We start from the raw sequence: 15,235 nt of genomic DNA, 5'->3' as shown, positions 1-15,235 counted from the left end.
TCTCTCCTGAATTGCAAGATTACAAATGTGCATGACAACCTGATCTCTGTTCAATTCATCATGTAAATTTGCAATCCACAGGCAATCTTTTTCAGCTCGGAGACATCATCATCATCAACTGATTCACTTTACCCTGTTTCCTTTGAATGATTCCAATACATACCTTATTTGAAGATTTGTTTGTCCTTATATCACAGAGCAAATACTTACTTCAGGCACAGACCCTTTCAAAAAACCAACCACGCTCCTATTGCTAGTGATTGCCACGGCTAAAAACATGGGCTACAAAGACCCTAGACATATTGATCCCCACTGGTGTATTAGGACTGTGTGGGTTTATACATTTATCTCTCCTTTCCATTTCAGAAAACTATCCCAGATAGCTTTTACTCCTTTATATTTAGTTACGATAGCCAGTTTGCAAGTCTGATGGACTGATTTTAGCCATATCTCTATGGAGGGGGTAAAGGAGTAAGCCAATTTTTACATATTTCCCTGTTAGCAAGGAGCAGCAGATGAGGCAGAAGTGACTGCGGATTAGCAACCAGGGAGTAGTAAGTTACAATATCGACCACAAAGAGAACCATTATAGATTTAAACCTTATCGAGCCTCCAAAAATCCCCTTTATGGCCTTGCTCATAGTGTCCCAAAAATTTGAGAGCCAGCCGCTAGAGAACAACATATGTTCATCATCTGCCTCGAGCCATCTATCTCTTGTACACTTGGGGGCCTGTTTTTGGTAAATATCGCAATCTTTTGGGGAATCCAAAAAATCATATAAAGCGCAAAAAATTATTTCTTTTTAAATTGGCCGGTATTATAACTTTATATAGAAGCTTGAGGGATTCCCAAATCTACACCTGCATCCTGCCTCCCCAGACCAAAGAGGGGGGATGCCACTTATTCTCTTCTGCATCCACCAATTCCCAATACCATATAGAGACCTCTTTTTTGTATAGTTTGCATCTCCTGTAACCTTGTTTCAATCTCCCAGGAGCCTCTGTTTTCAAGTTTTTTACTTGTATACCACGCAAGCAACTGTACATATTTGAATCTTGAAAGCAACCCATCAGTCTTGCTCATCAATGTCTCCAGAAGTAAAAGACCCCTTTCTGTGAGGAGGTCTTTCCATACTGTTATACCAGCATCCCTCAGAGGACGACTCATGCTATTCAGTAGACACTCCAGAGTACCTGGGGAATCCCAAATAGGAGAATAGTCTGAACAATATTTGATACCCGGGGCATTCCTGATTTTAAACCAAAGCCTATAAGCATCCTTTAGGACCTTCAATCTAACTGTATTGAAGAATTTTGGATCCTCAAACTTATATAGCAGGGCATGGGTTCCTAGGTACTTAGGTATTGCTGACAACTGGCCCCACTTTGAACTGTCTGGGATTTATAGTGATATTCTGTCTTTCTTAAACTGAAAAGCTTTGCTGTATTTTCTCAAGTTGGGTAATGCCAAGCCTCCCTTCTCCAAACTATGCCTCAATTTCTTCCACACCAGACTTTTGAAGTTGTTATTTTCCCCAGAATTTTTGCTAATATTGTTTCGGCGAAAACCATCACAATACAGTTAAAAAAGTATGTAATCTCAGGTAATATACTAATTTTAATCAGATTTATCCACCAGTATATGGTAAATGGAGATACCATCATTTGGTAAGCAGTGTGTGAACTTCTCTAGTGACCCTCCGTAAATTAAGGGTCAGGATTGCTTCCAAAAAGTAAACTATAGATACCCAGATACTTAAACTCCGGTTTCACTCGCCTCTTCAGGTCGACAGTCTTCCAACACATGATGTCTGATTTATCTTTATTGATTGCATAACCTGAAAGGGCCCTAAATTCCTCTACTCTGGGGATGATTATATCTTGGTCTGCCCTACAATCACATCGTCTATTTTCGTGCTGAAACCCTGTGATACAAACTGAACTATTTGCTGATCTCCCATGAGCATTTGGGCAAATGGCTCGATATAGATGTCAAAAAGGAGGGGAGAGAGAGAGCAACCCTGCCTGATTATGAAGCTTCAAGTCAGTGCCCAGTTGAGTAATATTTGGGCAGACAAAGCTCCATATAGCCTTTGGAGAGTGGAAATAAAGTTTGAACTAAAAGTAAAAACCTTCAGGACCGCCCACAGTTATTCCCAGCAGACTCTATCAAAGGCTTTGGCTGCGTAGAGTGTGAACACAGCCAAAGGATCGGAGTAGGCAGTAGAAAGATCTATTGTGCCAATAAGCTGTTGTGTGAGCTAATGGATCTCTCTCTTGGTGACAAAGCCCTTCTGGTCTGGATGGATTAATTGGGGGGCCAAAGACACCAGTCTGTCTGCAAGAATGATGGTAAACACCTTATAGTCTCTGTTTAGTAATGAAATGGGCCGATACGAGTCTGCCTTCCTATGGTCCTTAGCCGGTTTCAATATTAGTACCAAAAGGCTCCCTTTCAATATTCAGGGATCTGGGCCACCTCAAGGTGAATGGATTTTAATATCTTTACCCCTATAGATATAATCACCTCCCTCGAGACATGGGTCTGGTAGATGTGTGGCGACATTGAATGGGAGAGCAGAGAGGAGGGGACACATATCATAGTAAAAAGTATGGCCTCTTTTCTAGGCTAGGTTATGTCTTTATTGACATTACTATCCTGGAAGGAGTTTGGGAGATTAAACACATGTCAGTACGCCTTTCTGATCATTCAGCGGTGATGGTGCTAGTAGAATTGCCTGCCCATTGGGGGTATCCCATATGGACCGTTAGCCGTGTCCTCCTCTTGGTATAGGAATCAAGCAGACCTTGGAGAAGGTCAGCCAAAAATGTAGTTTTTGATAATATAGAGTCTGCCTCTCTAGCTACGGTTTGGGACACCTATAAGGCCTATATTTGCAGGAATTTACAGAGTCAGTCATCCTATAAAACCAGTTGGGCTGCGAAGGGCTTGTCTTTCTGGAGCAAGAGATAGGTGAATTGGAGGCAACCCTTCACATGCAGAATCCAAGGGTAGACCGGCTATAGTCTTTAAAAACTTGAAGAAGCACGATTAAGATACAAAGTCAAGCTTGAAGGGAAGTGTACCTAAATATGGTATGGGAATTATTCGAGAGTGTTCAAATACGGGGAGAGAAGTGGGACAGTGCTGGCATGGAATGAAAGAGCAGATAGAGTTAGGAATAATATCAAAGAGTTGGTAGTTAATCCTCAGGGGGAAGTCACTGACAGGGTGGAGGACCTGGAGGAACACCCATTGACCTTATTCTCATCTCTCTAAAAAGAGGAAGTTAAACCAGATTTACTACAGCTAAGGGGATAGCTGAGGGATAGGGAACTTCCCGGGCATACAGAGCGTGGGCAAAACTTTCTGGCGGCTAGGATAACTGAGGCAGAAATCCAGGAGCATCTGAAACGTGCAAAAAAAAAAGGGGAAATCAGCGTGTCCAGACACCATTTCCTCCAAGCTGTGTAAAGCTCCAGTACATACCTTGGATTCTACATCTAAAAATGCTAATTCAAAAGCATTTACGTCACCAGAAACATGTACTTTAGTCATTTGGCTGTAAACCTTTAGCGCTTGTAGCCCCAGAGAGTGTAGCAAAATCCTTTTCTTCTACTCCGGAGCCACTTTGCCCGATTCATCAACTGCATCAATGTAATTTAAAAAAATAAGCTTTCAACTCTGGCCCTTTTAAAGTAGGCTCCACGTCAGCTGGCCAAAATACCTGAGGTGGACTAGTGCGCCCATAATGTAATTAAATGGTCATGTCCAGTGTTCACTCTTCACAGATTGACTAGTTTACTGTCCATGTCTTCACCAAGCAAGAGAGCACAACTGCTATGCATAGTAAGGACAACGTAGGATGAACCAACGAAGAAGAATAGAAGTAATTGAAATCAGTACTATTCAAGTAATCTTAAGAAATCCTCACGATGCTTGACTTGTAGGATGTTTAGGAACACCGTAAATATCTGTAGCTCTCATTAAATGCACCACACACTGTAAATAAACGAGTTTCCTCCCAATTCGATATGGCCGACTCACGAGGTCACAAAGCTTGACCCCATGTGATGACATCACTGCCTCCATACGGTGCATCCGCTTTCAGTCAGCGTCGCAATAGGTGGTTCCTCTTGCAGGCAGCGTAATGCAAGATGGTTGGAGTGCAAGGACCCTTTCGCTGATCCACGATGGAGTGGCACGAGCATTTTCTGCATTGTTTCGCGGCACAGGGGCAATGCTCTGTGAATGGTAAGTGCAGCTAAGAGGCTGGCTGTGCGCCAAGAGCAGCAGTCAAAGCTGTGAGCCCGAACACAACAGCTTGCCCCCAAATCAAGTTCGACAGTCTGACCCTAATGAATACAGCTCGACGTAGCACCCAAAGTGCGGTTACATCAATTTCAGATACTCGGTTGAGTGCTCCAGCTGTGTCCAACACCACCAATATTCCTCACGCAGGTTCTTGCTCCACAGCCTTCGTCACCAATGTTACAAAGTAAACATTCTTTACTCCAGGTAATAGGAAGTGTTTATTGTGGTTGAAGAGCACCAGTGGCACTCCTAACTCCTGAGAATCCTTTCACCATCTGTCCTCCTAACATCTTTTACACTTGAATGAATACATTCTAAATTCTACCTAACATTCCATGGATCTAAGCAACATAACACTTAGGTACAAAGCAATGGAGTATGCACAGTTGCACGTACAGAAAAGAGAAGGTTGCTGTTTGAGGGGAAGCTGTGAAGGGTGCTAGATTGATGGGGTGAGGTATTAGGGACTAGGGCTGTTCCTAAGTTTAGGGCATGAAGACATTGGATTTTGGAAGAGGATGTTCGGGGAAGAGGGAAAGGGAAGGTGCATGTGGGATGGTAGTGCTGTATCACAATTCGGACAGGGTGACAGCAAGGAAGGAGAGCTGATATAGGGCAACTCTCAAAAGCTGCACAGCAATTAAGTGTTTATGAAAGAAAACAAAGCCATATAAGGGCACTCTGTGCAGTGCACAGGTGCTGTTTATGGTGGTTGTTGCCTCCTTATCATCTTATAGTTTTTACAATGATAAGTAAAATTTTTAGGAGGCACCCAAAAATAAAATATCATTCAAAATGCATTTTCTTTCGAATCGTAATTCATTTATTGTAAATACATTTACATTTAAATGATCAATAGAGTTTATCCATATGCATAAGTAATATTAAACTAACCTCTTAAAAAATAACCTAGTACTTCAAGAATGATCAGAACGGGGGGAGGAGCTTCGCGGGCAACCAAGATGGCCGCGTGAGCTCGGAGCTCCGAAGACCCTCCGATCCTCCGCATTAATCCTGCTATCTATCCTGTCCCACATTAGTGGGAATCTGTTGCGGTGCTGTTGCTGACGCGGGGCCCGTTCTCCGATCGAAGATCCGGGTATCCTACGCGGAGTTACACCGTGTTGAAGGTTGGAGACTACGACGCCATAACAGCCTGGCACTACGAGGGTGACGGTGGTGCTTCTACGTGGAGGCAGTCCGAGGGGGTTGGAGCTGCCCCGCTCTGCGCTGGTGACCAGACCAGATTGTCCAGCGGCCTGACGTGCTGGAGAGGCGGTGGAGGTGATTACTGATTTCTGCCGCCTAGAAGCTGCAGTGCCGGTGGGATCCTTCTCTGGATTGCGATACCCCCGTCGCCCAACATGGCGGGCAGAGGTGACCCGGACAAAGGAAAGCCCAGGGTCAGCAGGAAACCTTCCCTCTCGCAGACCACCATCTCTGAACGTTTCACCCTCCCAAAGGGATCGCCTGGAGCTTCAGGCCGTACTAAAGACTCGCAGTGCGATATGTCACCGGACGACTCTGAACCCACCCTCCGGGATGTTATGGGAGCCATTGCGGGCATCAAGGCCGAAATGCATAAACAGCACGAAGTGTTAACGCATAAGGTCGACACGTTGGCGATTGAAGTCAACCTCATCAGGGCCGACCTCGGCAAGACAAATGATAGAGTCAAGTTGCTCGATATAAAGGCGTCGAGTTTGACTACTGATGTGACTGACCTGCAGTCGGAGATTCGTGACCTGAAGGCCACGAACATGCTGTTTGCCCGCAGGCTCGACGATTTTGAAGGACGGGCAAGACGCCAGAACGTCCGCATTATCGGTGTACCGGAGGGTGCCGAAGAAGACGCTGCCGATCTCTTTGTTGAGAATCTTGTGCTGAAACACCTGGCTCCCGGTGGACTGAGCAAGTTCTTTTCGGTGGAGCGGGCGCACAGACTACCTGGTGGCCAACCGAAACTGGGAGCATCTCTGCGCACCATCATTGCCAGAGTTTTCAATTTCAGAGACCGGGATGCGATCCTGCAGGCATCGAGGAGAGGGGGTCCGTTGAAATTTCAGAATGCTGATGTGAACTTTTTCCCCGACTTCACTCAAGCGGTGCAGAAACGCCGGCAAAGCTTTATGGGCGTCAAGCGTAGGCTGAGGGAGATGGGGATGAAGTACTCTATGCTATTCCCGGCGAAGCTTCGGATAGAACATGGCGCCCGGGCGGTGTTCTTTGACATGCCGGAGGCTGCTGGGGACTGGTTGGACACCTTGCCTCAACGACGGAGTGCCCCTGAGGATCAGTCGGAGGGGGCGTTGGGTGGACCTGATCTTCAAGAATTAACAATTTTTCTCGGACTTCCTTCGGTAGATGGCCCTGCAAACGCAATCAGTCACGGACTACTGTTTTTCTTTTTCTTTTTATTACTGCTCTTTTCAGGACTGGGGGAAACCGGGGGGGGATAGGATGTCTCCTTTCTCCTCGGGGGGCTTTCCGTAGATTAGTTTTTGGGGCGACAGGCACACTGCTAGTTGGGGGGGCTTCTTAGTCTAATGCCGGGGTGCAGGGATGTGGGGTGGTTAGTTTGAATGTTCCATTTGTGTTTCTCCTTTTTCTTTCTTCTTAAGGCAAGGTGACTATTCTCCTGTTTATCATGTTGCGGTAGCTGGTTTCTGGGGGTGGCGGGTGGGCCTGTGCTTTGATGATGGGGGTAAGACGCTAAATGTATTGAGTTGGAATGTGAATGGGCTGGGGGATCGCATAAAACGTGGGGTGGTACTGCAAATGTTTAAAAGGTGTGTGCCCAATGTCATTTTGTTACAGGAGACACATCTCATTGGTAATACGTGCCAGGCACTCAATAGGAAAGGGTTTAAAATGGTGGCTCACTCGGGGTTCTCTTCGGGGTCCCGAGGGGTGGGGATTATGGTGCGCATATCTCTCCCATTGGAGGTGGAGACTAGTGTGATTGACGATAGAGGCCGTTACTTTGCTGTCGTGGGTAGATGGGAGGGGCGTACCCTGGTTTTGGTTTCTGTTTATGTCCCCCCTGGTTTGCAATCGACGACTTTTCAGGATCTTGGGGGCGCCATTTTGGGCCTGCCGGAGGGATTGCTCATAGTTGGCGGGGACTTTAATGCGGTGGTGTCGGGGACCTTTGACCGTTTTCCATCCGGAGATCTTTGCGGTGCACAATCTTGGCTCCCAGACTTCCTGAGCACCATGGGACTTATTGACTGTTGGAGACTTCTCCATCCCGCCCAGCGGCAGTACTCCTTTCATTCGGGCGCGCACGGAAGCCTTTCCAGGATTGACTATATCTTGGCTCCGGCAGTCCAGGCTTCGACCGTTTCCGGGGCCCGCTTGATGGCTAGAGGCATATTGGACCACTCCCCGGTCTGGGTGTCGTTCGATTTTGGTATCATGGCAGCCTTTAGAGTAGCACCGGTCAATCCTTGGTACTTTCGCAACCCCAAAACTCGTGACCTCCATTGACCTGTATTTCTCCGAGAATACGGGCTCGGTATCGTCGGCCTTGTCTTTATGGGAGGCCTTCAAAACTGTCCTGAGAGGAGAAGCTTTCTCCTTAATAGCCGAGGTGCGCAGGCGCAGGGATGAGGACGTGGTGCGGTTGGAGTCGGAAATTGAGGACCTTGATTCTCAACTGGAAACAGATCCGACACCTGCCCTGCTGCATGTCCTCTCCTTAAAGCAGTCGGAGTACCGGGCCACTGCCAATGACACTGCCAAGGCGATGGGCAGAGAACAACAAGGGAGGATTTACGACGCAGGGGACAAGGCGGGCAAGCTTATTGCCTGGTTGGATAGGAGGGAGATGGCTTCCCGCGTGGTGCCCGAGGTGCTGGGTGACGACGGGGTGGTCGTTACTGACCCCAGCGCTATTGTTTCGGCCTTTGCCAACTATTTTTAGACAGTCTACACTTCGGTCTCCACCTCGACTGAATCGGACTCGGCCTCTTTCCTAGATGGAATTGAACTTCTTTGCCTATCTGATACCGAACGTGATGATATGGACAGGGGCATTACGGCAGACGAAGTGGCGCTCGCGATACGCTCTTTACGCTCTGGCAAGGCTCCCGGCCCCAACGGACTTCCGGTGGAGCTTTACAAGATTAAGGCTGATACCATTGCTGTACCCCTGCGGCGTATGTTTTTGGAGACTCGTGAGGCTGGGGAGCTTCCGCTGGATCAGCGATTGGCTATTATTGTGGTTATTCACAAGGAGGGGAAGCCCAGGGACCTTTGTAGGTCGTACCGCCCGATCTCCCTGCTAAACGCTGAACCCAAGATTCTGGCTAAGCTACTTGCCAACCGGCTGGTGGGTGTGATCGCTGATCTGGTTCACCCGGATCAATAGGGATTTATACCTCATCGCAACACCGCTCTCAACCTTAGGAGGCTTCACGCTGTCATGGCGCGGGTGGGCAAACTCTGTGAGCCGACCGTCTTGGCATCACTGGACGCAACAATGGCGTTTGATTCCCTCGAATGGAATTATCTGTGGGCGGTGTTGTCTAAGTTTGGGTTCGGCCCCGACTTTATTAGTTGGGTCAGGCTTCTCTACGCCTCCCCGCTGGCCAATGTAACGGTTAACGGCCGGGTATCAGCTTCCTTCGACCCTGCGCAGGGGTACCAGACAGGGTTGTCCGCTGTCACCGCTCCTTTTTGCTTTAGCGCTTGAGCCGCTCGCTGCCTGGATACGTACCCACCCAGACATCTGTGGGATTAAGTGGTCGCCGGGCTTTGAGGACCGAGTGTCATTGTACGCGGACGATATCCTGCTCTACCTGACTTCCCCTTGCCGGTCTTTGATTGTGGCCTTTGACGTGCTGAGTAATTTTGGAGGATATTCGGGCCTAGTTATTAACTGGTCAAAATCCTACCTCTACGTGCTTAGTGGAGAAACCCCACGTCTTCCTAGGGGCTGTGCTATACAGGTCGCGCTGCAGGGATTTAAGTACCTGGGTATCTATATATCAACGGATGCCCGGGCACGATACACTAATAACTTGCTTCCCCCTCTTGCGCGCCTTCGACGCGATGTGGAGGGCTGGAAAAGGCTGCCGCTGTCCCTGCTGGGCTGCGCGGCATTGTTCAAGATGATGTCCCTGCCGAGATTCTTATACGCGCTCCAAAACACACAGGACCCCGTCCCTTCCAAATATTTCAAGGAAGTTGAAGGTCTGCAGCGGACCCTCTTATGGGATGGTAGGCCGCGTATTGCCATTGTCAAACTGACTATCCCCTGGTACGATGGCGGTATTGCTCTGCCTGATATCCGTCGGTACTACTGGGCCTCACAACTGGCCGCTCTTAACCATGGCTTTTATGGACCGGCAGAGAGCCCGGGGTACGCCATGGATCGTTGGCTCTTGAACAATGGGAAGTATTACAGAGCGCTGTATTCAAGATCTCTGGATGGAAAAATGACTGGTCCCACCAAAACTGCTGTGCACATTTGGAGGGCCATCACGAAAGCACTGTGGTGGAAGGGTAGACTTACTATGGCCACTCCACTCTATGATTCTGACTTGCTGGGTAGGTTGTGGCACACAAAGGGGTTTGACCGGTGGGACCTCATTGGAATCTCCAAAGTGGCTGATGTGATGGCCAGGGGGGAGATAAAGTCTTTTGATGCTCTGAAAACTGAATTTCAGCTGGGTGCCACAGAGTATTTCAGATACGCCCAATTGCGACATGCCCTTGCGGCTGCACTGCCGGTTGGTGAGAAGGTCCCCGAATCATCCCCGCTGGAAGATAGGGTGCTGTACGGCCATATGCCGGACAGTGCCATTTCCCTGACCTACAAAAAGTTGATAAATGTTCGAACGGATCTGTTGTTGAATGTGAGAGACCAGTGGGTGTGTGATGGAATTGAGTTGGATGATGAGGACTGGCAGTGTGCAGTGTCTTCCCCCAAAGAAGTGGCAATTTCGGCTAGATTTCGTCTAGTTCAATTGAAGATACTCCACAGAGTTTATGTGACTGGCTCCAGATTGATTCATATGGGGCTCTCAGTGGACGGTCTTTGTAGGCGTGGATGCAGAGAACTAGCCACTTTCTTGCATACTATCTGGGAGTGCATACTATCTGGGAGTGCCAGGTTATAGCTTCTTATTGGGAACGTGTGCATGCGGTGATGCATGAGGTAACCATTGCCTTTACCAGTATGGTTACTACAGGGAGCTGTTGGGCCCGCCCGCCCCCCGGAACTGTGTATTGCCGCTTACGTGCTGTTCCTTGCCACTTCTTTTCCTTTAGTGTTTCTTCTTGTTGGTATTTTCTAGGTTTCTTATATTTATAATATAAAATTAAACCTGATGTGCTCCTTTGGTTTGATTTGTGCGCACCTTTTATCCGTTTCTTACAATGCTGCCTAGCCTCAGGGATGTATGGCTGAATAGCTGTGTGCTTTGAACTTTCAATAAAGGTTTTTCAAAAAAAAAAAATGAATGATCAGAACAACAGCAACAAAAACTTGTATTAAACATCAATGCTGTAATAAAACAGAAAAGGAAAAATAACATAGTCACAGGTAAGCCTAAAATTCGCTTGCACTGTCAAATACAATGAGTTACAAAATGGCAACCGATTTCAAAGTTGTTTTGATTAAAACATCAACTAATCTTGGATACAGTATACATCTTAGAGGTAGAACAATACATTTTTAATTTCTATCTTCTACCAAGACGAAAAATGAATAACTCCTGTCCTTAAATTTGATATATACATGAGTAATCAAATCCTACTAATCCATTTGCGGTTGCTCACCCGTTTACAAATAAAATCAAAAATAGCCCAAGACAATAAGGTGAATAAACCCCATCAAAATGAGTCGTTAAGGCAGTAAACAAATAGGGGTATTGTATTAACAGCATTTTCCTTAATCATAATCACATAACCAATTATTTCAGAGTCAAAGTTGTCGTACAGCTGACCTGATGATGGGAGTTATTCTCTTTTATCATCACGATTTTGGTCCTAAGCAATTCCAGTTAATAAGATGCTTTCATTTGAACAAATTCCAGGACCTTCTCACTGACAACTACTCCATTTCTAGCAGGCTGTAGAACACTGGTCTGGATGCCTTTGTTAGGACTGTTTTTCCTGAAACCCTAAATACCTGTCTATTTTGCAACAAGTGAACTGTCTTATGTACAGCTTTTGCCTCTACCTAGTTGGTCACTTCGGGATGGCCTCATATAACGGTTCCCCCTGCAGAGACAACAGCACCAAGCAAGAGCCAAATCCATCCTCCCATTGTATGCTCATGGGCAGCTGCACTGCCCTCTTCAAAGTTATAACCTTGAGGCCCCATCTTGCTCTATGTCTTTCTACAAGTTATTTTCTGTAGACCTCCCTTCTCTACCTCCAAAGTCCATCTCTCATTTCGACGAGCTGGCCTCTTTCAGGCTTCAGCTTAATGTTGACTAGCATTGTATAATTATCACACCTTTTCAGCCGATCCCCAGATTTATAATGGACGTGATGATACACTACTGAAAGCTTGTTGCAGAGTAATTGGTCTTTTGCCACGATGGCTTCTGCCGTCAACAATTGGTTTTTGCCTACACCTGACTTATGTATTCTTATGCATAATTTTTGCCAGCATTGCATCAAATCTCTTCTCAACTGCCCTAACATTGTTTCCCTTAGGTACTACTACCCTTTCGCCATCGGTGTCATCATCAAAACCAACTACCTCTCACTATGTTGGGAGTCTATGTTTATCTATTGGTATTTGTTAGAAATGGGGGTCTCTAGTTGGCAGTTATAGGTACCTTAGTCCAAATAGGGACCCTTGCTTCTGGTCAGGTTAAGGGGGATACACACTTTAGATAACCCCTGCTCATCCCCTGGGTAACTTGGCATGAGCAGGCAGACTTATCCCAAAGGCAATTTGTAAAATATTTGTACTCAAAACACACAGCAATACCGTGATAACATGACAAATGGAAACCAAACCAGTTTAGAAAAATAAAGTTTCCTTATCTAAACTCAACAAGACTAAAACGACAACATACATGTAATAAGAATATGACTTAAAAAAGGTTTCAAACCACTTGCCCATAGAAAACTATGGATGCATGATTTCTCTCAAAATACCTGTAGTTGGGGGTGCTAGGTGGTGCTCGTGCGATTGGCCGCTTGGTAGTGAGGCTCCCGCAGACTGGTTCCAACATCCGACATAAATCCGACTCTTTGTCCTTTTTTCCATACTCACGGAGCGGGAGTCGAGTCCTCTGCCCCCGGTGCCACGACGGTGCCGATACGAGAGCTGCCTGTGACATCGGCGCGGATCAGCACGAAGGTGACGGTGCGTCCGAGGGCTTCCCCTACTGGCCCTGGAGCTGCGGCGTGGCGGAGCTGCTGACGGGAGGCCCCGGCTTCGTAGCTGGTGGCTGGGTCGTGACGAGGAGCTGCTGGGCGGGGGCGCGGGGCCCTGGAGCTGCGGTATTACTACTGCTGGCTGTCCCTGCTGATCTCGGGAGGGAGAGAGGTCTGCGGTCCCTACCGGGTGTGTCCTGATCCCCGGGACTACGGCGGCAGCATGCCCTCCGGCCTGTGGTCTGCTGGGGCGGCCATTTTGAGGATGCGACTGGAAGAGTCGTCCCCCCGCATACCCTCTCAGATGCCCCCCCCCCCTCCGCCCCTTCCCCCCCTGCTGCTGGAGACGGCGGGGTGCGGGCCTGGGAGGGCTAGAACTGTGGCGCATAATTATATTTGCCGCACATCAGAGTGAGACCTTTGGGGATGTGTGCAGGGCAGAGAGCCGCCATTACACAACTGGCGCCAGAAGGTGAGACGAACTGCGCCGCAATTACTGCATCGCTGCTGCCCAGTGCTAAGAGAACGGTGTGCGCTGCAGGAGGGGGATCTGCGGCGGGAGGACTGTGTTTCTAATGGCAGAGATGGTGAAGGATAACCTTGGGAGGCCTGATTGAATGTGTGGGGGCGAGAGGCACAGCGCAGATTGCAAGCGAGAAAAACTGCGCCAAGAGGACAGACGCTCTTCCCATATTTCATGGTTGGGCAGTCCAAGCAACATACCGTGGCAGACGGTTGGTTGTATAGTGTGGTGACATTCGAAGAGATTAGCCACGAAGTGTCCTGTGGTGCGGGTTACGTCGACGTGGACATCGACGTCCCGCCATCAGTGGATGCTGGAAGCTGTCTGGCCTGGTGATTCTGGAACTCTTCCTGTGGACTTGTGGCGAGGTGACGCCGGGTGCCTTGATCGCGGTGCCGGGCGGCTGGTGGGGAGGCGTTGTCCTGCTACCCTCTACGCTAACACACGGCCTGTGAAGTTAGTGAGGTGAAGAGCTGCTGCTGGGCTCAAAACCACGATGGGGCGCCCAGATGCCCGGCAACCACGCCTGAATTTCGAGGCCAAAAAAGCGAGCAAACAGCAGCAGGTGGAGGAGGAGGAAGGGCCGAGGCCTCTTCGCCAGGAACCCCCTCAGCCACAGGGAGATGATCTCAAGTCGCTGCTCACAGAGGTTAGACAGGGTTTTGTGACCATGGCTGATAAAATTGACACGGTCTCAACTCGCATGGATGCTATTGTGCGCACCATTGAAGGCCATGAGACCCGTCTCAAAGAAGCGGAACAACGTGTTTCTGATATAGAGGATGCCACGGCCCAGCTGACAAAGACAACTTCGCAAATGGATAAATTACTTAAGGTCATCGCAGCAAAGAATGAGGACATAGAGGCGAGAAGTCAGAGGAACATCATACGAGTGATAGGAATTCCGGAGAGTACGAATACAGGGCGACTGGAGGAGTACATTGAGAATATGCTCAGGGCTGTGGTGGGTGCGGAACTCTTGTCTCCTCAGTTCGTGGTGGAAAGAGCACATCGGTACCCCTCGACCCATCATTGCTCGCCTCTTGAATTATAGAGACAGAGATGTTGCTTTGCGAGTGGCCCGAGAGAAACTGCAGTTGTCCTATGCTAGTATTAACTTCACGATGTTTCCAGATTTCACACTACATGTACAGGCGGAGCGCCGCAAATTCTTGGGAGTTAAACAAAAACTCCGGCAAGCACAAATAGATTACGCTTTATTATATCCTGCTCGCCTTCGGATTACGTTAAGGAACGCAAACATTTTTCAACATCCCACAGCAAGCGGAGGAGTTCTTGAAACAGTTAAAGAAACAGCACCGATTGCGGGATACGCAGTTCTTGCACAGGTCAAAGAGACCCTTATGCATAACCGGTCACCCTTGTGTCAGCCCTGGGGTGTTCAGATGGAGCATATAACGCCTGGTCTGAAGAGGGATACCCGTGGGCCACCTACGCGTTTTTTCCCCTGGGAGAACCCCATGACCGTTTCTTTGATAGTTGAGCTTGTTCTTAGTCCTCTCTTTGGGTTTCTGAGAGACTGGCTGTGGCCCCGTTGGCCGCTTTAGGAGTATGGGTGATTGCTGGGAGGAGGGAGGGTTGTTGGGGACTGGCATAATTGGGATGCTTCAGTGGGAGAGGAGAGGAGTTTTGGGGGATGTTCATGGTCACAGTGATGATGATTGCAGGATGCATGCCACCACTACTGTTTTGCAATGTATACAGGATATGGACTGCACACACATATTACTTGTGGGCCCAGGGATGGGCATTTGGCTAGATGACGCAGGAGGAGGGTAGTACCCTTAGGGTGCTTTCTCAGAATGTCCGGAGCCTCGGGGATCCACGAAAACAAAGGAAGGTTTTGGCATACCTATATAGGCAACAGATTCAGGTGGCGTTTTTGCAAGAGACCCATATTGCACCCAGAGCCACAATTTCGTTTGCTAGTCGTTGGGCGAGCTGTTGTGTGTTTTCCTCCTGTTCTTCTTATGCCCGAGGTACTGCCATACTTTGTAGTAGGGGAACACAGTTTAAGCGTATGGGAGTATTGG

The 15,235-nt window shown here is 48.2% G+C and overlaps 1 protein-coding gene across 2 annotated transcripts in view; it reads left to right on the top strand.

The window, feature by feature from the left end:
* ARB2A (ARB2 cotranscriptional regulator A) overlaps positions 1–15,235 on the top strand; it is a 1,549,567-nt gene that overhangs the window by 1,149,304 nt on the left and 385,028 nt on the right. The window lies entirely within an intron of this gene.

Source organism: Lissotriton vulgaris, chromosome 3_1, assembly GCF_964263255.1.
Source record: "Lissotriton vulgaris chromosome 3_1, aLisVul1.2, whole genome shotgun sequence".
Lineage (NCBI taxonomy): Eukaryota > Metazoa > Chordata > Amphibia > Caudata > Salamandridae > Lissotriton > Lissotriton vulgaris.
Note: the sequence above shows the minus strand (reverse complement) of the source record. Positions and strands in the feature narration are given on the sequence as shown.